We start from the raw sequence: 23,558 nt of genomic DNA on the forward strand, positions 1-23,558 counted from the left end.
TCTCCCATTCAGGGTAGAAACTCAGGTTCCTATTGCTGCAAGTGGTTTGGAACTGCGTTTAATTTAAGAAATACATTAAATGCGGGAATCTACAAGCCATATCTAATGCGTGAACCTCTTTAATTTGCTATATCTGTTGACCCCAAGTAGACCATAGAGGGACCGTTTCCCGCCATGTTTATTCAGTCCTGTTTGCAAAGTATTCTCTGTCAAAGATGACTGAATCTGCTACATACATATGTTGTGCATCATGTGGCTCAGTAGGGAATTTGTACTGATTTTCAAACATGTAATCCCCTGCTTGATATGGTCTCAGTGAAATATATGGGAACTGTGGTTTGAATTCAGGACTATCAGTTTGGAAAGGCACGGCACAGTGTTCCCAGAATGTGTATTTAGGCCACAGAATTGGTTCACGTTTGACAAGTAAAAGGCATTGTAATATCGCACATAACACAGATGTGGCCCCATTTCATGGAGGTCCTCCACATCATCAAACGCATCAAATAATGCATTTTGTGCAAATGTCTGAAGCCTAGTTCTTAACAGTTCTCTGTATGTTCTAGACACAGGATTACTGGGTGTAAACAGTCTGGATTCATCAATCACAGAAAAGGTGTGGACTTGTAGCTGTGTTGCGGGGCCATTATAGGTCTTGAACGATGGCATCCACATGTGATCCATAGTTAGAGGAAACATTTGCGTTGGGACGGGAGTTCCTGGCTCTGGGAGCTCTCTTTACTCTAACATGTGTGAAGAACTCAAAGGCTTTAGAACAACTTCTTTGCTTACAGGTGGAGTGGAAACCTTGCTCAGAAAATGCCCAGAAGTCAGTGAGATGAAGAATAAAATGAGGCTGAACCACAGTAGGAGGAAATACACTGCCAGTAATTTATAAAACTGTTTTAGGAAGTCTGTCCAAAAGAATTCTTTCATCACTTTAGCAACTTGGAAACAGAAAGTTTTCTTGCCAATTTGGAAACAGAAAGCTTTCTGTTTCCAAATTGGCAGGCTTGCAGTACTTTCCTGAATTGTGAACATGTAATCAAGAGTGGCATATTCTTCCCCATCTTGCACACCTATCATCATCATTTGCCGGATTTCCATTTCTTCATCTTCTGTGGACTCCTCACTTGGAAGAGGGAGGTTCTGTGGAAACTTCGCTGAAACCATCTGGCACAGGTTTTAAGTGGTCTACAGAAACTTGCCTAGTACCTCTCTTAGGTGGTATTGCGGGTAGGATGGCAGTTCTAGAACCTTTCACTCTGATTACTTGCACTGCTGGTCTTTAAGATGTGCCAAATGGAGTCTTGTCATGGATCTTTTCTATGACCCAATCTCCTGCTTTGGGAGTGTTGTCAGGACTGGCCTGAGCAGCTTCCACCTGGGGGGATTCCCTCCGCAGCATTGTCGCCAGCAGTTGCTCGTTCCTGGGTATGGGGCTCGGAAGAGCATGCAGGTCAGGCATATACATCTTTCTCCCAAACAAGAGTTGAAATGGGGTCTTACCATTGCATAGAGACTGGCGTGGTAAATTATTCACACTCCTGATCACTAATGGCACATGGTCTAACCAGTTCCCTCCCAATGACAGAATGCTTTTAGTCAAGGCCATTTTTACAGATTGGTTTGCCCTCTCCACAATTCCGTTTGATTTCGCCGAGAATGGGTGCGAGAAATGCATCTCTGTTCCCCACGCCTCTAATGCCTTCTTCAGGGCTTGCCCCTGAAACAGCTGGACCATTGTCAGCATGGAATGTTTGAGTTGCTGTCATGGCTACTACAGTCCTAAGTACCTCTATGACTGATTTGCAGTCTGCTTTCTTTTGAGGAATCATTCAGGTAAACCTAGTGCAAGAATCTACTATTACTAGAATGTACTTATACTTGTTAACTGCTGGTAGTGTGCCTATATGGTCCATATACTGGATCTCAAAGGGCCAGGCTGCCTTTCTCAAAGGAACCTCCTTAGGTTTTTTGCTGTGGTCCACAGTTGTCTGTAAACATGTGTCACAGTTTGCAATATATATTTTCACCTGTTGTCGAAGCCCTGGCCACCAGAAGCGATCAAGGAGCAGCTGTGCAGTTGCACTCACCCCAAAATGGGTAGATGCAAGTCCAGCGTGTGGTTGCAATCAGCTTTTCCCCTTCTGCTCTATTTGGTATTAATCTTTGAATAGGATCCCCTTTTTTCATAGGGATTGTGACTATTGTTCAATTATCTTCAATGTCATACATATAATTCATTACTGGGGAAACCTTTTGGCCTAGGTACAATACCTAAACGAGCCACTTTTATTTCCTCATCTATTGCAGTCACTGAGCGAGTTAGGGCTGCTATTGTTTTTCCCACTGTGTGCTCTTTGGCATATTTATCTGCCAATGCATTCCCAGTGCTATGAATGTGCCCCTTGGTATGTGCTCTTGTGTGCATTACCTATAGTAAAGGGCAAGTCTGTTTAAGATCCCAAACCTGCTTCCAGAGCTGCCTGGAAGCAATAGTTTTATGCCTAATGTGTTGAAGTCATTTTGTATCCACCAATGCAAGTCAGTGTTATAAGCCCTGACAATGGGCCTCATTCGGACCCAGGCGGTAAGGGGTTTACGGAGGCGTAAACAGCGCCGACCCTTACCGCCTGATTCCGAGGTCCCTTAGCGCCATGGCGGATTTGACACCTGCTTTTAGCAGGTGTTAAAATCCATGGCGCTAAGGGACCATGTTGTTAATTACGCCACCGTAATTTACGGTGGCGTAATTAACACCTTACCCACTCCCATTATGCCCTATGGGGCAAAAATGGGAATGGGGAAGGGTAAATGGGGATTGGGGACTTACCGCCCCGCCAACCTCGGAATGGGGCGGTAAGTCCGCCAACCACCATGGCGTAAACAAAGTTTACGCCATGGTGGTAAAGGTACGACCCAGGCGGTAACTTACCGCCTGGGTCGTAATGAGGGCCAGTGTAATTTGAATCGGAGACTACTAGAGTGGGCTTCCCTGAATCTTCTCGGTGCAATGCAAGTACTAACCCAGGCAATTCAGCAGTCTGGGCAGACATGTCTCCCAGATGCTTGGTTGCAATATCATTGTGTATAAATTTTTCTTCATGTGTGAAGCATCCTACGACTGCTGCGCATGTGGCAGCGTACTTAGAGCATGCCCCCACTGCTGGGATAGCTGACCCATCTGAGTAAATCACCTGGAAAAAATCAAACAATGGTATGTCAGACCGTGAGATGTCTGGCTCTGTGTCCATTGTCCAACTCAATCCACTCAGTTTTTGCATTTCTGCCTTATAATGGTACTTTACATCTGGAGCATGTTGAGATGCTGACCAATGAATCCATCTAGTGTGTAATGCTTTTGCATTTGGGACACTAGCTTTTGTGGCAGCTTCTAGTTGAGCTAACGGTGTATTTATGTGTATGGTTCTATTTGCTGCTAGCGGCTGCTCTTTCTGAATAATCATCTGAACTGAAGCCATAATTTTCTCCTCAGGTGTAAATTTGAACTCAGGTGTGGAATATACATGTGACTTATATGCAATTGGTTTAGTCTCCCCTAGATTACACACTGTGTATGTGAAAGCATTGTCTCCCACCACAAGGTTTATCTCTAAGTCTTTATCTGTATTCCTATCCCGAAAAGGACCAGTGTGAGTCATTAATAAATATACCTGGTGCAGAATACAAGTGTGTTCTGGCAGCCAGTGAGCTGCCTTGAAATTTGGTTTTATCAAAGCATACAATGGTTTCACTAGCGCAACAAAATTAGAAACATACGATCTGGCAAAATTTAACAGCCCTAGAATGGCCTGTAACTGCCTAAGCGTAGTGGGCGGTCTTATATTGGCACACTTCTCAAGAAAATCTGCTGATAACCCTCTGCCCTCATCTGAAAGAGTGAATCCCAGAAAGGTAACCTCACGATGAGCTTTTCTTGATTTTTTTTAAATTAATCAGGTATCCTTTTGCAGCCAACGTGTGAACGACTCTGTCCACTTCTTGCAAGTGTTCACTGAGATTCTCATGGGTGATATAAATATCATCTACATACTGCCAACAATTAGGAATGTCTGCAAGTAAGCTCTGTATTGTGCTTGAGAATCTGCTAGGTGAATTTTTATACCCCTGCATTATTCTAGTGAACTGGAAATGAGTTCCCTTAAAAGTGAATGCAGTGTATTTCTGGCTTTCTACACTTAAAGGTTGTGTGAAATACCCATTGCCTGGATCAAGGTTTGTTTTATATTTGCATCTGTGTAAGTTGGCTAGCAACCAAGAACTATGTTGGTTCTGGACGGCATCTGTCTTACAATGTGCATTCAAATTTCTAAAATCTATAATAAAACGGTAGGTACCATCAGGATTTAAAACTGGGTTTAGTTTTGGGGACTCTGCGATGAGTGCATGGACTCTGCATTCTGTGTAACCTGTAGTGCTGCCGTGTGTTTTTTCTCAACCTTCACTTCCTTCCCATCGGCCTTAGAACGGTCTGGTGTTCGTGCCTCTTGGGAAGGAGATGGGCTCTCATCAATGCCGTAATTCTGGGGACTTGTCATGTGTTTCCTGTCTCTAAAATCATAGTCAGTAGGTCTAAAATGGGATTGGCCCCCGGTCTTACCCCAGGACCGTCTACTCGTGTGGTTACCTTGCCACTGCGGGCTCTGCCTACCTCCTGCAGATTTCTCATTTTTATGCCCATGCTCTGGATATCTTTCTTCCTCTATGGGTGACAATTGCCACCTCTGTGGCTTATTGCCCTTTTTACGCTGGAATGAGCCCCATCCTTTCGAGGATCTCCCTTCATCGTGTGTGTCCTTATCTGGCTTAAGATCCTTGTTACCCTTTTTATGTGTGTCTGCTGGTATTCTGCCCAAGTGATCCCTGCCCAATGATTGATAAGTGGATGTCACTATGTCTCCAAATTGCTCCTTTTTTTCTTGCTCAGTTAATTGGGACAATTGTTTATGGACTTCTAACCTTGCAGGCTCTCCTTTTAATAAGGGTATTACAATGTGCCCTTATCAACGCTAGGTCCATCCCGGCCCACGCCACCGAAATTCACAAACTCCTAATCAACCTCGACCTAGACATTCTAGCCATCACCGAGACCTGGCTTCACAGTGCCGCAGGGCCTGCCCTCAGCCTTGCCATCCCACAGGGTTATTCCATCATCAGGCAAGACCGTCTCTCCTCTGTAGGAGGTGGGGTAGCACTCGTCCTGAAAGATCATCTAGAGGCCAGACAAATCACATCTTACCTGGGTGACACTATAGACTCCCTAGCTATAAAAATCGCCCTCTCCCCCAACTCCACCATCAACATTGTCTACCGCCCACCAGGCCCACTGCTGGAGTTCCATGAGACCCTCCTACATCGACTATCAGAAAACCTTAAGCCCACCTCCAAAAGCATCTTCTTAATAATAATAATAATAATTTAACATTTATATAGCGCTACGAACCCTCAGGCATCTGAGCGCTGCTTATTATTATCCTCGGTGTGAGGTGCTCATTTATCGACCTCGGAAGGATGAAAGGCTGAGTTTGGCCCTGCCGGGATTCGAACCTGCGTCAGCAGGCTCTGCACAGATGTCAAAGGGAGCGCTCTACTCGATGTGCTATTGGACGCTGTGCTAGGTGACCTTAACCTCGGATACAATGACAAAAAGGATAAGCCAGCCAAATCTCTTTCACTAACCTTAAAGGAACTAAGCTTTGACCAAAAAATAACTTCACCCACACACAACAAAGGCCGCATCCTCGATTGGGTAGCTGACCACAACTGTCACATAGACATTAGCTCCAACACTCCCACTCCTCGGTCTGACCACCACATCATTCACTTGCTCATTCCCGTCGTATCCAACACCAAAAAGCCCAACCCTATCCCCCGAGCCCTGGCAAGATGTGCCAAAAATATTATCAAAGACAAGATCTTAGCACACCTAAGCATCCTCACAACAGATCTCAAGTCCTCCGACCCGTCAGAGCTAGCAGATATCTATAAGAGCACCATAAGCACTGCCATTGACACCATCGCCCCTTTGCAGAAAAAAAGCCAAAACAGTGAAACACTCAAACACATGGTTCTCCCCTGAACTTAAAGAACTCGGCTCTCAGAAAAAAAAGCATTGAACACTTGGCAGAAATCCCCCTCCCCAGCCACCTTATCCTCCTACAAAAAAATCACCTCCCAATACAAAAAAGCCATAATCACAGCCAAGTCAGCCTCCTACAACGAAAGAATCATTAATGCTAGCTCCGAATCCAAAGAGCACTTCGCCATCTTTAAAGAACTCACCACACCAGCCACCAAATCACAAGACATTGTCAAAGACCAAACCTGGTGCAACTCCATACAATCCGCCCTATTGAATAAAATTGAACTCTTATAAGCAAAAATCAAGGAGCACCACAAAAACCTATCACAGCACCCCAAATCTACCACCACCACTAACCACTTGCTGACCCCCAGCACAGAGTACTCCTCTGCCAAAACCCCTATAACCACTTTCAAATTCAGGAAAGTCACAGAACAGGAAGTTATTGAGATAATTAACAAGATTAAACTATCCAACTGCAAAGGAGACCCATGTCCAGCCAGCCTGATTAAAGACTGCACTGAAACACTCTCCCCCTTCCTCAAATCCTTCATTAATGCCTCCTTCAAAGCCAACACAGTTCCAGACAGCCTAAAAGAAGCTTTGGTACGCCCTCTTCTTAAAAAACCTACCCTTGACCCAGAAGTGGCTAATAACTACAGGCCCATTACCACCGTGCCCTTCCTGCTCAAGATCCTGGATAAAGTTGCCTACACGCAAATCCAGGAATATCTGGAAACCAACCATATCTTAGGCAAAAGACAGTCAGACTTCCTTCCAGGTCACGGAACAGTCAGCCCTACTCGACTTAAAAATACAACTTGGAGACATCATGGACAAAGGCAAACCGGCACTCCTCCTCCTATTGGATCTGTCCACCGCCTTTGACCTTGTTAACCATGATATCCTAGACATGCACCTAAAAAATGAAGCACACTTCTCACCCAAAGTTATCGCATGGGTGGCATCGTTCCTAAATGGTAGACTCATGAAGGTCTTCTCAGACACTGCCTTGGCAATCCTGACTAACATCCACTGCGGAGTCCCCCAAGGCTCTTGTACCGCCCCTACTCTCTACAATATATTTACCCTTCCACTCTTCAATGATCTCGACTGTCGCAACATAGCGTACACAAACTACGCGGACGACACGCAGGTACTACTCCCACTAACTGGCACATATGAAGAAGATGTGACAGCCCTAACCAAAATCTACACAGCCATTCAAACCTGGATGGCTGCAAAGGCCTCTGCTTAAACGGGGATAAAACTGAGATCCTTGTAGTAGGGACCAGTGAAACCCTCAACAAACTCCCCCCACAATACAATTCCTTCAACATCGACAATTCCACCATCACAGTCTCCAAGACTGTCAAAACCCTAGGTGTATACCTGGATTCGTCTCTATCCATGTCCCGCCAAGTCAACGCCATAGCCTCCTCCTCAGCACTCACCACCAAAGTGATCAACGCAGTCAAGCCTTTTCTCTCCACCAAAAACTGCCTATCCATCGCTAGAGCCACAATAGGTACCAAACTGGACTGTTGTAATGCCCTCTTCTTAGGCACCTCAGTCAACAACATAAAAAAAACTCCAAAACCATGCAAAACAACGCGCTCCGAGCAGCGCTGACCATCCCCAAAAGGGAACACATCTCTCAAGCAAGGAAAGATGTCCATTGGCTTCCGGTTAAGGAACGCATTCTCTTTAAAGCCATGGCCATTACACATAGATCCATTACATTAGATGCCCCACCCTATCTCGCAGAAAGAATCACCCTCTACGCTTCCAACAGACCCACTAGAGCCCACCATGCCAACCAGATCTATGTTCCCATGTTCAAAAGATCCAGAGCTGGAGGATCCAGCTTCCAACACCTTGCACCCAAAAACTGGAATGCATTACCAACTGCACTAAGGAATGAGAAATCATACACCACCTTTCGCAAAAACCTAAAAACCTTTCTATTCCACTAAATGTATAACTATGCATAGATATGCTTGCACTGTAACCTCAGCAAAGCATAACTCTCTGACCCTTTTGATCTTGTACTGCCTATCAATGTATTATTGCAACCGACTGTTACTCCTTACCTATGTTTTAAGCTTAAGCCTGCTGTAACGGCACCACAATGCCCAATGGCAGCTCTGTGCGCTTTATAAATGCAAATAAATAAAACAATAATAAATAAAGGGTAGGGTTATGCTCTCAACCATTTGATAATTGTTAGATGCTATAGACAGGCCTAGATTCATGGCTGCGGCCGCGCCTTGTGTTCCTATGATGTCAGCTAGTATCAGTGCTAGTGATGTGATGGACGGCGTGCCTATCAGCTGTAAATAAAGGCAGCTATAGATTGAGATCCAGCTGTCACAGCTCGCTAGAGGTGGTGTGCAGCCAGATGGAAGAAACATAGCTAGGGCCCTGTGTCTCTGCTAGAGAGTTACTTGTGGATAAGCATCTTGCAATTGTCCTAATTTTTCTGAATACCACTTGGGAATGTCTTCATTCTTAGATGGACAGGATCCCAATATTATTCTTAATGTCTGCAGTTGCACCCCACCTGCATCCATCTGTCCTTGAGGTTGCTGCGCAGTCGCTATACCCTGCTCAGCTGCATATTGCAGCACAATGTTTTGCACTGTATCAAAATACCACTCATACAGAGCCATTCTGCAATGGATGGGAATATTGATTTCATTGTGTGCCATCTCCTGTACGTACTCTAACCTGTAAAACATTTTAAAAAGCTTTTTAGAAAGAAAACAAATTCTGCCCTGTCCTTCTCCAGTGACTGGGACATGAGGTTATTTAAATAGTAGTATTGCTTTGGTCATCTTTAAGACGTCCCATCTGGGGTGCCATCTGACTTAATTGCACCTTATGGCATGATCCCCTGCTCACCCCCTCGACCCTAGGTAGGGCTGTGTGGCGTGGGCACAGAATCAAAAGTCTTAAATTATGATGAGAGGCGCCTCATGGGTTCCGGCCTTGCGCTTTTTTTCCCTGAGTGTTTGCACCTCTTGTCATAATTGACCAAAATACAGCCAGAAAATATTGTGTAGTTCGTTTTGACTCAGAGAGACCTCATTATGAAGCATTACTCCAAAATATGAAGCCGACACTGGAAGGTAGCAAGTCAATGGGCCTCATTACGAGTCTGGTGGTAACCTGCTGGTTTTTCTGGCTTGGTTACCGCCGGACTCGTATTCCATTCCGCCTCCGTGATTCCCAGAATTATCGGGGCATTACAACCCCGGTGACCCGTGAATTCCGCAGGCGGAATTTGGTAAATCCCCATTCCCATTGAGTCCTATAGCACTCAATGGGAATGGGGACCATGGACACACCGGCACCATCTCGTGATGGTGCCGGTGTTTCCACGTCCGCTTGCAGGCGGGCGGTGTTAAACCCGACAGGTCAGACCTGGCAGGAATGACACCTCCGCCTGCAGGACTCGAGATCACCCGGTATGGAAACAATGGTGGCGGCAGGTTTACCGCCACCGTTATTTCCATACCGGGTGACTTGTAATGAGGCCCAATATATTTAATGTTATTTCTGGTCTCTACCAGATTTGATCATCATTACACCTGCTATGATTAGCGCAGTAAAAACGTGGAATACTGTCATATATAGGACCAGCATTATTGCATAAGCTATAAACATGATTAGCATTTAACAAAGATAAAGTACAATTCATCATTTTGAAACACCAGCTTGAGCAATCGTGGAGTTCATGTTATGTTTGTCTAAGCTATACTATGGTATGATCAGGAGTGGAGTGACATAATAAAACACGCCTTCAGTCTAACACATGCAACAAAGGTTCAACCAACACACTTGAAACTCACCGTTTCCTGGGCTTGCTGCTCTGACCTGCTATCGACTGCTCTTCCCAGCCCCCCACGGTCTCGTGGTCTCCCTGCTGCGGAATCTCTCTAGCCTTAGTCTGTTGTGCTTTTTATATTAATACGCGTGACTTAGCCTACATGTACTATGTGTGTCACTTCCTCGGTCTGGAAAGAAAGTCTAGAGTGCTGCTCTTGTGCTTTGGTTTGAATTGCATACATGATTGGCCTATGTGTAAACTCAATCAACAGGTACCATCTTTGCCTCTTGGATATTTACCTTACAGTGAATGTGCTCCCTCTAGGGACAAGAGCAAAGCATGTAATTTGCTCGTTGACTCCTTTAAAGCCTCATTCTAGTGAATGCCTTTCTTCAGAGGGAAAAAACTACATTTGTCTTCAGCCACTCTAACCGTGTATTTCTATTTTGGTATTGTGTTTCCTGCCTTTGGCTTCTTATCAGCGCAGAAGCATCTCTTAACGCCTACAAGCTCATCTTAAAACAGGAAGCTGTCACTTGTGGTTGGCTTTCTTCTGTTTGAAAGGGAAAAAACTGTTCACCTTTAGCTGACCCTAACGGCAAGTGCCTGTGAGTTTACAGCTAGTGTCTGATCCTGTCTTTTGAAAGCCACGCTCGCCTTGTGTGTGAATGCGTGTTTTTTGCCCAAAGAACATCCATAGCTTATTACTATGATTGTGTATTTTCAAGGCATTAAGCCGTTGAAGATAAGAGGCTGCTATTCTGTGATTAGGAAGCTATGCGCTTGCTTTTAGCTGAAACCACAAGCGTTATTCATCAATGGCAATATATCATCTACAGCAGATGTCTTAACCTTGTCTTTTGACACTAGCCTTTGCCGTATGTGCAAACGTGTACTTCGTATTCACCGCACGCACAATGAGTAAAGTTGTCTAATATGTGGCACACCTGCCTTAGCTCGTACATAACATTTGTAAATTATGACAGTCTTTTGCAAAAACCTAAATACATTTATAGAAATAAATACTATTTTGTTTAACTTTTTGATTCAAACCATAATGTAATCCGCAGTAAAATTTGAGATTCCATTCTCCAATCTAAATACGTCAGAATATTCACATAAGAGAAAACATACATATAACATTAAGTGAAATAAGTATTTGCCACAGGCAACCTAATCAACAACAAAGGTTTTGCTTCACATATATTAAAAAATCAATAATATATAAAAAAAAACAGACTAATTTCTTTTCGAATCGCTAACCACTTGTACAACATATCTGTAAATGGATTGTCCTATGGGCACACTCACACTATGAATTTGAGACCTGATTGGTGAATAGACACTCAAATCTTAAATCACATATATGTACTCCAGAATACCTTACATTTCTCATTGCTTTGGAGACAAATTCAGTACCAAGACCTTTTTCCATATATGTTCACCCTTTGTAGTACTTTGTTTTCTGATTGTTTTATATTAGTGTTTGGTTTTTTTCTTCCCACTTTAAGGATTTTTAGATCCCAGTTTTACATTTTTGTTTTTCTTTATTTCATTTATTTCTGGAGATGGAGACACAATGGGGCTCATTACGAGTTTGCCGGTTACAAGTGTTTGTAAATCTAGTTACCAGCACTTTTAGCGCCAGTATTTCTAGGGCTGAAAAATAGTGATGCTGGTTACACCGGCAACGGAATATCGGATGGCGCTGCAACTGGTACTGGTATTACCAGGGCAATGGTATTAAAGGCCGACTACGAGTCGGGAAATGGCAACTGGTAACACTGCCATTTTTCACCAGTAATGCTGGCAAAATGCCAGCAAAATAAAGACGGAGATACCTACACTAGAAAGCAGGCAGTAAGTGCATACAGGTGATGGAAATGAGGCTACAGGAGCACCCAACGTACCCAGGTGCACCTCATGCACCCAGGAAGAGTACAAAAAAGCCACACCTTTCCCAAACACACTTCCCTTCACCACCATGCTGACACTAATCACAGTCAGCATTGACATGCAGCTTCTCCAGGTCAACATGGAGCTGCTGCGGCTGGAATACCACCAGAGGGAATAAGAGGCATTGGGGAGGAGGAAGGGAAGGCGGATTGTGAGGGGGAGATGCCACGCAAGGGGTGCACCCATACCCCGTGAAAGGACTACACCATGGACCCTCACTGACATGCACATACTCACCCCTACTGCCTCAACAGGGAGACCATAGCAGACCTCTTCAACCAGATCCAGGATGACTTAGGGAGCAGGATCGGCATCAGGACAGCCATACAACCGCTGGTAAAGCTGGTGTCGGTATGCACATCCTTGGCACGGACACATTCCAGCACCCTGTGAGCCAGCTGCATGGCATTTCACGGCCTGCATTCTCCAAAGTGCTGGGTCAGGTGAATGCCACGAAGGCAAGATTGTATGCCATTGCACGAATGCCCAATGTGGTGGCAGCCCTGGATTGCACGCATATAGAGCTCGTGGCAGCACACGCTTCACAGGAAGTCTACAGGTACCAGAAGCAGTTCCATTCTCTTAATGTCCAGGTAACCTGTGATGCCAACCTCACGATCACCCACTGCTGTGCCCAGTTCCCAGGCTCTGTAAAAGCAAAAGAAAATATCGAGGCTGAGTACCCCAAAAGGAAATACACCAAACACTGGCTTATAAAGATTCTCGGATCTTTATTGAAACAACTGTACAGTTTACAAAGAAACAAAGTATCAGATAGCTATCTGACCCTCAGTACATCACAGCGAATACCAGCCCTGTCGGTGTGAGAAGTGAGAGGTACTGGACGTCTAAACATTTGCATCTTTTATACAGTTTCCAATCGTAATGTCCAACCCCTCTACAGGTTAATAATTTTCAGTCTAGGGTTCGTGCCGAGTTCACCTTTAATTTATCCAGCTATATGCATGTGGATTATGTCCAGTTTGTACAACAACAAATCACAATGGCAACAGTGTATCTTTGAATTTAACATTTAAGCCTTAGTACACGTCCTATACAATGTAGTTCAACAAGTGTTCACGTTTAGTATCTAAACAACATTGTTTTTGATGTATGTCCACGGATCGGGCTTGTTGCCGTAGGTAATCCCCGACCTATAGGTCAAACTTAGGACAAGGTCTCATTACACGATCCTAACATTTGGCCTACGGGCAGTTTGGACATTAACTCTGCGCGAAGGTCAGGACGGCTAGGTTACAAGCAGGAAAACACTGTCCACTATTTTAGAACACGGAGTGACTTTGAAACAGAAATCAAAATGGCGGGTGTACCCAAAATGGCGGCTAGGTCGATCTAAGGTCGGAACCTTGCAACAAAGATTTCTTCGCAGAGCGGCTGGGCTTAGGCCAATATATACAATAAAGGAGGTAAAATATGATATCCCGTTTAACAGTTCAACCCATGATGCCATGGACTTGCGGAACAGCATGCTGCCAGCGTACATGTTACATGTAGGGGCATGCAGGCCAACAGATCTGGGCATTGGGTGAGTACATGTGACAAGGCCCATACATGCAGGACCCACCCGCAAACACACAACACATGACATGCTGCAACCCACCGGAGTAGGACATGACTCATGATGCAGCAGTGAATGGCCAAGACATGTTTCCCCAACAGGCCAGTCACACACACTGGACTGCAGGTACCAGAATGGAACATCACACATCCCACTACATGCATGGTCTACAAGGGTGGGCGGGCTGACCATCTATGGCCGTCCAAATTATGCCCAGGGGGCGCCCCATGAGTCGTGGAGAAAAAGTGTGAATATGACAGATAGCAACATACACAATGAACAAGGTTACCGTCCAAGCAAAGTCAAGCCACACATTACAAAATATACACAAGGAGAGTAGTTGCTACTACGGCACACTAGACATCTGAACAGTCTGCCCAGCCCCGGACACCCTTGGTGCGAGCTGCGGGGGGCGGGAAACAACCAGGGATAGGGACCACCAACACCAATTGAGCCCATGGGGTGTCTATCCTGTCAAGGCCTGTAGAACACTGCCATACATGTAATCACAACCTGATAAACTGCAACTGAGGGACATGACACTGGCATTTATTGATATTGATGTTGATATTTTATTTCTCTCGCGCTCGTACACAAGTGTTTCAGAGCATGACAAGGCAAGGGAGGGGAACAGGGGAGAACAAAACAGCAAACTTACTAGGCCCAGTGACATTGAGAACGCTCAGTTGCATGGGAGAGGGGGAGGGGAAATGTGCATGGAAGGGGGGAGAAGTGGAAAGGGCGAAGCAGAGGAGAAACAGATAAATAACAATAAATAAATAATAAAGGCAACAAACAGTGGTAGTGCAGCCAGCAATTTGCAAGTGCTAGGTCTAAAGCAGCATACAGGGTAGGTCTGATAAGTGCAGGAAGAAAAAGGGGGGGCTGTATGGGTACAGATACATACCCCAGTGCAAGGGGTGGCCCGGAGGTAGTGCGGAAGGGTGGCGGGGTGAGCAGGTACCTGGGCCCAGAGGACAGAGGATGGCCAGGTGCACGGTGCCAAGAGAGAACAGATCAGTAGGGGACAGGGGGAGCGAAGGCAGAAGAAAATAGGAAGGTCTTGAAGTGCTTCCGAAACCGGAGATGGTTCTCCTCAAGTTTCAGAGTTGCAGGGAGGCTGTTCCAGAGGGAGGCCCCAGCCGACATGGCATGTAAACAGGGCACCATGTATCTGAATCCATCACCTGAATCACACAGATGACTTGCACGTGTAACCCAGACCCACATCAGGAACCATGCATGGGAGCACTGCACATCCCAAAACCACCCATGCAAGCTATCAGTGTCGGCTGTGAGCTGTGTGTAAGATGTACCATGACAGGCCGAACGCCATCCCTGAGTAGTTGACTTCAGATGCAATGGCCAGAATGTGAAATAGTGTAGTGCGATGACACATGGAACATGAATGAAAAGGCTGTCTATTGAGGTTCTGCTGTTACAGGCAACAAATCCTAAAATCATCATGATTGACACCTATGTCTCTTCTGCTTGCAAGTGACTCTGGATACACACAGCTCCCGTGGCTGATGACTCCTCTGAGAAATCCCCTGACGCCACAGAGGGTGGCATACAACCGAGCCCATGTGCAGACCAGGGTGTCAAATAAGCGCACCTCTGGCCTGCGGAAGGCCCACTTCCGATGTTTACATAGGACGGGAGTGTGCTGATGTACAGGTCGGAGAAGGTGGGCCACATTGTGCTGGCATGCACATCTACATCCGGCGCAACATACCGCTTCCCCGAGATTTAAACATGCCACCCCCTGACGATGGCGTGGTGGCTCTGGTTGTCATTTATGCACGCAATGAGCGTGTGGAGTCCAGGCTCGAGCAACTGGCTCGCCAGCAGCTTATTTAGAACTTCTTCTGATGAAGCCATGAAATTGCACTTCCCTTGCACCTTTGTATATATCGATTTTCTTGCGCACATTAAGCATTTACACACAATAAGGAATTTGCAGTCAATGCTTCAAGTGAATATAATTTTATGTTGTAACTTACAACGTGTAACAACCTTCACCACAACACCCTCGAAACACCCTCCCAAATGACCCACCCTCAAAACACCCTGGCAGATTCTGACTGTCATTTCCTACCCATCTTTGGCAGTGAGGTGGCACAGTGAGTAGCGCCTTGGGGTGCTGGGTACGGAGGCCTCTGTTGGGGTCACAGAGGTGGATGGCTCAGACCCCTGTGCCTGAATGTACTGCAGGGTTAGCTGGATGACCTGTTTGAGTCACCCAGCAGAGGTTGAGGATGCATCTGCATGCTCACGCACTCTCAGTCCCAGTGTGACCATGGCTGCAACAGCACAGCCAAGTGACCGGGAAATCCTTTGGGTACAAGTAGCTGCTGGCCCGCAAGCATATGTATGGTTGCCTGCTGCCTCTCAATGCCATCCAGCCTTGTATGTTTTGCGGACATGTTGGTCACAGGCAGTGCTGGTGGGCTGTGTGGGCTTTCTGGTGGCTGCTGGCTGAGGCTTGGTGTGGTATCAGCCATGTTGTGGTCATACTCCTCCTCACCCTCTTCCTCATTCGTAGTAGCCCTGCTGCGATGTACCAGTGGCTGCATTCCACACGATGGGAATGAGGGTGTGCTGGACCCCTGAGGTCTGTGACACACTGCTGGAACTCCATCAGTGTGTGCCACTGCAGGTGGTGGTTGTGGCATGGCACTGGAGGTTGCAGTGACAGCTATGTCAACTGCATGGCTAGTGGACGGGCCACTGAGCACTGCCATGGGGATTGTATCCCCCTCAGGTCTTGCCAGTGTGTCCACGGAGGTGGTAGGTGGTGGTGGTCATGATGGAATTGGAGATGGTGGTGCTGAAGTCCTGCCCTCTCCTGTCAAATTCACCTTCTGTCAATGATGGGAGAGTCTCCTTTGCCACTCTCTGCGCTGGCCCTTCCATGCCAATGCAGGTCTCCAGAAGGAGGCATTTTCACATGCAGGAAGTGCTATATGCCGATAGCACTGAATGCAACCAGCTTTGAGGCAATTCCTGATGATTGGGTGACGCATGGGTGAAATTGCCAGTAGCTTTTTTTTCTTTTTTTTTAGGTTTTTTTACTCCCTTTTTCAGGTTTGTTTATATATGTTAATAAAAAAACAAGAAAATATATCCATGAAGCCTCATGTATCCTACATCCGGGCTACATGCTGCTTTATCACCAAACGTATTCACTACATTTGTCCCTTTATCACCACTGAAAATTGAGCTCTGCTTTCAACTGCCTTAATCAATTCCAGTCTTGATATTGCAACAGTCTGTTGGCTGGCACCACCACTCTTAACACTCAAGCCCTTCAAGTCACGCAAAATAATGCAGTACGCACAACCTTTGATCTTTCTCATCGTACACGTCTCCACGTTCAGAAGAGCCCTACATTGGTTTCTCAAGAAACAAAGGATGACACACAAAATCCTAACACTGGCCCATAAATGCTTGTCCTTGTCCTGTCCGACATATTTATCTGATCGTACCAAGAGTAAGATACCCACCAGGAATCTTTGGTCATCTGTAGCACCCAAATTTATCCAACCAAGAATCAAACTGGTGTGTTTTGGCGGTACAAGTTTTGATGTTCAGGCACCCCTTCTCTGGAACTCTCTTCCTGTCTCCATTCGTCTTATTAAGGACTGTTCCTCATTTAAAAAAGCCATCAAAACTCACCTCTTCAATATTAGTAGTGACTAATGTGCTACTCTTCTCTCTTGCTCATCCCTGGTCCTCATTCCTTTGCTTGTAGTCTGTCTTGTCCTGTTTAACGTGCGCCCTGAGGCCCACAGGCATGTGGCGCAGTACAAAAATTAAAATAAATTAAATAAATAAAATCTGTCATAAAGAAAGTCTACTTTCCACCTGTCTTTCCTACATCCACTCCCTGCTCCTCCCATCACCTCCTTAACACCACAATGGTTTGTTTCAGAACCATTCAAAAAGTTTGAAAAAAAAGATCAAAACTGGGAGGACGTGGATTTAATATTAAGCACCACGGCAACAGGCTAACCCTACCGGTAACCTTATGCCATCCAAGTTAAAGACCCAAATAAGGCAAAGGTTCCTTAATGCAGGCAGCAGTACCATTATCGGCAGTCTCATCCCACCGCTGTGGGTTATATCGCCATTAGCATCCGTGTAGTTTCCGAAGCAGGTGCCAAAGGTGTTCACATTTAAAAAAAAAAAAAAGATACTTGCCCTGTGGGGCACATCGGCGCCACACCCTAGCTCCTGAAATTCATTCTCTCTGTCGATGACCATGACGTTATTAACAGGGAAATGGACTTCGAAAGGTATGGCGCGACACAACGCCACACCACAAAGGCATTTGAAAAAAAATTAAACACCTTTAGCTCCCACATAGGAAACTGCACAGGTACTAAGAGGAGAGGAGGGATCGGGGAGGGGAAGGAGGCACAATGAAGGGGTCGCTGGCCAGCTGCACTCAGGTTGCTCAGAACATAGGCTTCTACGGAGAATACAAAACAAGTTCCAAGCATCCAGAGTGGCTACCACCCCTTCAAGGGAGCTAACGAAAATAAAATAAAAACGTACCTTTCCTTATGGTGCACCACGGCCCAATCCTCCTGAAGTCACTTTTGTAGAAATATAAACATAAGAAAGTCAACACAATACTATCAACTTCTAATATTCAAATAGCCAGATTGAGAATGAGGAAAAGTAATGGGTGAGTCCCTTTAGAGGAACTGTCTGCGGACAGTCGTACTGTCCGCGGACTACCGAGTCACAGAAAGGCCTTGAAAAGTTGTAAAAAGTTGCAAGATTAACATAGAATAGGTCTGCGAGCTGTGCAAGAGTAAAGTGCCTGCTTGAAACACCCTGATTGGTACAAAATTGACTTTTGAACAGTCCGCGGCCACAGACACCGTTCACGAACACGCCCATCACGCCGCATGCGACCCTGACGCCCGTCCGCAGACAGCTATCTAGGCGGGCCTCACAAGGCGCATGCGCAGGGTGTCTGTAGAACTTGTGCGCCATCCGCGGACTAATTAAAAGTGCATCACACACATGTCCGGGCAATCCGCTTGTCCGGGGGCACGTCCATTTTTTAGGTGTGGATACCCACAGGTAGTCATACTGTCCGCGGACTAATTAAAGTGCGTCACACAGAACCAGACATGTCTGGTCATCGCGCCTATCCGGGGGCCCCTCCATTTTGAGTGCAAACATCCCAGACATTTGCGTAGTCCGCAGACTCATAATGGGACGTTTAAAAAAAAATCACACAACTATAAACAAGACATTTGTAGTACAAACAATAAATGTATTCAACAAAGGGATGGAGTAACAGAATAGAAAACAAAAATGGGAGAGTTAGGCATTTGTGTAGAATAATCATGAGGGGAGGAATGGACTGAGGTTTCATCAAATCGTTTTTGAGGGCAATGTTCAAAATTGGCTTGGGATGACTGCTCGGGACAAGTGGTGCATGTGCTAGTGGAACTGTGAAAAGAACATTTTGTGTACTGTATAAGTTCATTGGCATTATTAGTTAGTCATATCCAATTTTGTTGACAAGTACTTCATTTGACTATATACATTTAGGGATGCGACTTATGTTTCTGATTGTGGGGACTGAAAATGATGAACCTGGGGCATGCTTTCGTCATGAACACTATGTACTGTAAGAGAAATAGAAATAATTAATTCAGAATGGTGTGTACAAAGTACATTATTTGTTGACAGTAAAATATGTACTAAATACCATTGGAGATGTTATCGTCACTCTTTTCATCTCTTGAGAAGTTCTCTTCGAACCATTCTAGTGTGCTTGCCATTTCTGTGAGAAAGAAAAGGGCTTCTGTTTCACAGCACATGTTTATGTAATGAACGTTAATAAAAGAAAAATTAATGCAATGCACTTACTAGTTAATAAGAATGTGTTGTCCAGTAAGCAGCTAATGTTTTCAATCTGTATCGGGGAGATCACATGAAGTGTACAGTTATGGTTTGTGATTGGTGCTTTCCATTGTTTGTTGGATAATGGTTACATTTTTTTTGGGTGTCCCCTATGATTCCAAGGCTTGCAAATGCCGTCCACGGACTACCGCACTGTCAGCGGACTCCATAGCTGCCACATTGGGGGAGGAGTAGAATCTAAGGGACTTGTGGTAGAGTAAAGGTCCACTAGCAAAAACTTAGAAATTCACTGAAAAAGCTTTGTTAAAGGGACATTGTGGGTAAGTTGCACTAATAAAAACCTATAAAATTCAATAAAAAACTGTGTTAAAGGGACGCTATGGTTACAAGTAAAACCGAAACACCTCAGAAATTCACCAGTTATGGTAAGCTAAGCAACAATAACTCACGCCACCACCGTACACTGCTAAGACTAACACCCAGGATATCAAAGATGACATCACAAATGTCACTGTACATGTTCCACCAATACCTTCCTTTAGAGCCCACTAGCCATGGCCTTTGGCCATGGCTCCTTTTCATGTTACACGTATAGGTTTCCTTCTGGCCCACTTCCCAGGGCTTTTGGCCCTTGTCAGTGTGAATAGCCTTTGGACGTACCCACTATATCTTTTAAAACACTACCTTTCTTTGAACAAGTCTTCTTTTTTTTTTAAACTAATTTTGCATTCCTGTGCTTATTTTATGGTTATCATGAGACAATAACCTTCTCCATCCTCACAGTGTGCTCTCTCCCTTCCAATTCCTGAAGTCCCCAAACAACCTGTCACAGCTGTTTCTTAGCTCCCTGTCCTCCTCCTTTTACTCCCTTTGTCTCTTTGTTTTGTGTGATGCATTTTTCTTTCTGAGCGTGTCTTCGTTGTAACCGCAGTTATCTGACGTGAATACTGCGGTATCCCTTTGATAAGCCGTAAATCATTTTTCTATAACTTGGTCCCCAGAGACCCGCCCCAGCTCTCCAACTTCGCATAGTGTTTCTCCCCCGTCCCCACCTCTAGCCTAATGCTTTTTAATCATTCCCCCCCTCCAAAATATCTTTTTCTGTGCTTTTCTTTTTCAGCTAACCCATACAACCGCGATTATCTCTAACATCTATGCCAAAAAATGGCTGATTTTTATTTCTGAAAAGCCTCTCTGCTGCAATGCACCATGGAAGATATATCTATGATTTTGGGAGAAGGGGTCACCACCTTCCCCCTCAAATGTTTTACAAAATACTGGATGTAATAACCCCAGACCCCTCCTGGAAATCAATTCAACGCTTCGTGCCTTGTGTTGCGCCAAAATTTGAAGTTTTTCTCTATGTGAAAATGAATGGGAGTAGGTTTTCTTAATAACTTTTTAATTTTTAAACAAATCTTTCTGAAAATGTCCAGTTTGGGCCAGTGACACACATTTTTGTTTGCAAAATATCAGAGAAATCTGTCCTGCAAGACAAACTATTGAATTTGCGGGTTTCCTATGGAATTAGATACACACCTTAACTATAGTGCAGCCTGTAGTGCAGAGACCAGCTCACTATTTTTTTTAATATATATATATATATATATATATATATATATATATATAAATGTTGTTGCTAGGTTTGAAATTGTCTAAGTGATGTTAAAGACACGCAGTACATGCAACTTCCAAAAAAAGACCAGAGCACTCGATCTGCGCTTTAAAACATTTGTGTTATTTATGTGAACACCAGTCTGTTAATGACAAAATGAGATGTTAGAAAAAGACATGGGGGGCCTCATTACACGGTAGGCGGAAAGGGCTTACTGGTACCGGTATTTTACCGGTACCGGTATCCCCTTACCGCCTTACTACGAGGTCCCTTTGCAGGTTGGAGAATTTAACGCCTGCTTTTTGCAGGCGTTAAAAACCAACCCGCAAAGGGACCAGGGAGCTAATTACAGTACCACAATTTGCAGTGCCATAATTAGCACCTTCCCCATTCCCATTATGCCCTATGGGGCAAAAATGGGAATGGGGAAGGGCAATGGGGGAAGGGGGAATTACCGCCCCACCAACCTTGGAATAGGACGGTAATTCCCCTTTCCACCAAGGAGGTGCCGGTATTTTACCAGCATGGACCAAGGTGCTAATAGCACCTTGGTCCACCGCCGTCCGTGTAATGAGGCCCGGGGCCTCATTACGAGTCTGGCGGTAACCATGCCGGAAATTCCGGCAGGTTACCGCCGGACTCGTATTACCATTCCGCCTCCATGATTGCCGGAATCACCGGGGAATTACAACCCCGGTGGCCCGGTAATTCCGGAGGCGGAATTCTGTTAATCCCCATTCCCATGGAGTCCCATAGGACTCCATGGGAATGGGGAAGTGGAAACACTGGCACCATGCTGTAATGGTGCCGGTGTTTCCATGTCCGCCTGCAGGCGTGTGGTGTTAACCCTGCCACGTCAGACCTGGCGGGACCTACACCTCCTGCCTGCAGGACTCATCAGCCGTTCCGGAAAGAACGGTGGTGGGGTTCTTTCCAGGCCGGCTGACTCATAATGAGGCCCATGGACTTACTGAGAATACTTCAGTCCTGGAGTTAACACTCCGTGCTCACCATGCGTTCTGCCCCCAAAGCTGGGACTTCATCAGGTGCATTCATTACCCTCAGTACAGGCAAGTGTTTTAAAAACAAACTGGGTTTGTCTATGCAGCCATCCTCTCTACTGCTCCAGACCGGTCACATGACTGTCTGCTGATGGCGCTGTGTTATGTGCAAAACCAGGCACCATCTTTGCGCTTGATGCTCTCCATGTTAAAGATATCACAATTGGATGGTACTGCATTATAATCAAGTTAATAGTAGCAAAATAGCAGATAGGGGCTGACTAGTATATCCCGAAAACAATTCAAGTTGTATATTATCCTGCAAATGTAAAATCAACTAGACTAGATTATCATCATATAATGTGCAAGTGCCCATAGGATGTAGGTGGTCCACAACTAGGACTGATAGGAAGGAAGCAAAAATGTATGGAGTGGCTGCTACTAAGCGGCATTACAAAGGTAAGATGACATAATGTCAAAAAAGTGCCAAGTGGCACACAGTTAACCGAGTTTAGTACTCTTATGTGGCCCAAGTGGGCAATGTTTCGAACCAGATGCTAGAAACTGCATGTGGGGAGGTTTAGTGCAGAATGTCAAGGAACTTTCATCCAAGTGGCAGTCTCAAACGAGTACTATGGGCAGCATTATATCATAGTGCACAGGATCCCATCAGCTGTTGAGCAGGTGTACAGCTAATTCCTCATCTGTGTTGTGTCCTGATGGTTTGCAATTACCAATTTTGATAATTAGCTTGGATTCCAGTTGTCTTAGACGTCTTTCGCTGTTGCCCTTTCTCCAGTGTTCAGGGATATGAGCAAGGGCCATGAAGTTCAATAGTGAGAGGTTGCTGTTGTGTTTATCATCAAAATGTACTGCCAAGGGATAACTAATGTCCTTGTTTTTTATCGCTCAGTAGTGCTGTAGGATCCTGAGCTTGAGGGGACATATCGTCGAGCCAAAGTACATCATTCTGCAAGGACATGTGATCCCATAGACTACAAATCTGGTAGTACATGTGATGTGTTGATTAATAATCCATCTGTGTCGATTTTCTCTTCCATTTCTGAACGCCTCTCCTGTTACTGCCAGTTCACATATCTTGCATCTCCGACATGTGGAAAATCAATTTTTAGTGCTTAACCAGGTCCCATCTTATGAGAATTGCTGTGTGCTATATATTCTTTAATGGATTTCGCATTGTGCAACGTCACCTTCAGAGAGGTTCCTACATAGGCTTCCAGATCTTTGTCCGATTGGAGTATGGGCCAATGTTTCTTGAGGATAAATCTCACATCTCCTGCTCTTTTGGAGAAAGGTGTGATAAACCTCACTGGATCGTCTCAATTTTTTCCATGTGTCCTTATGCTTTTGAGAAGATGCTTTCGCTCCATCTTGCGTGTTTTTTGTATGGAGTTAGAATCTGTAGGCTTCCTAAAGAGTTTACTTTGTAGACAGCCTTTGTCAGGGAACAGTACTATATCGAGAAAGACTAGTTCCTTTTTGCTGCTTGTCATGGTAAAATGGAGATTTACTGTTGGAAATATTCATCAAGTGACTCTGCTGACCGCTTCCAAATGATG

This window comes from Ambystoma mexicanum, chromosome 1p (genome assembly GCF_040938575.1).
Source record: "Ambystoma mexicanum isolate Mex_15411 chromosome 1p, UKY_AmexF1_1, whole genome shotgun sequence".
In the NCBI taxonomy this organism is placed as follows: domain Eukaryota; kingdom Metazoa; phylum Chordata; class Amphibia; order Caudata; family Ambystomatidae; genus Ambystoma; species Ambystoma mexicanum.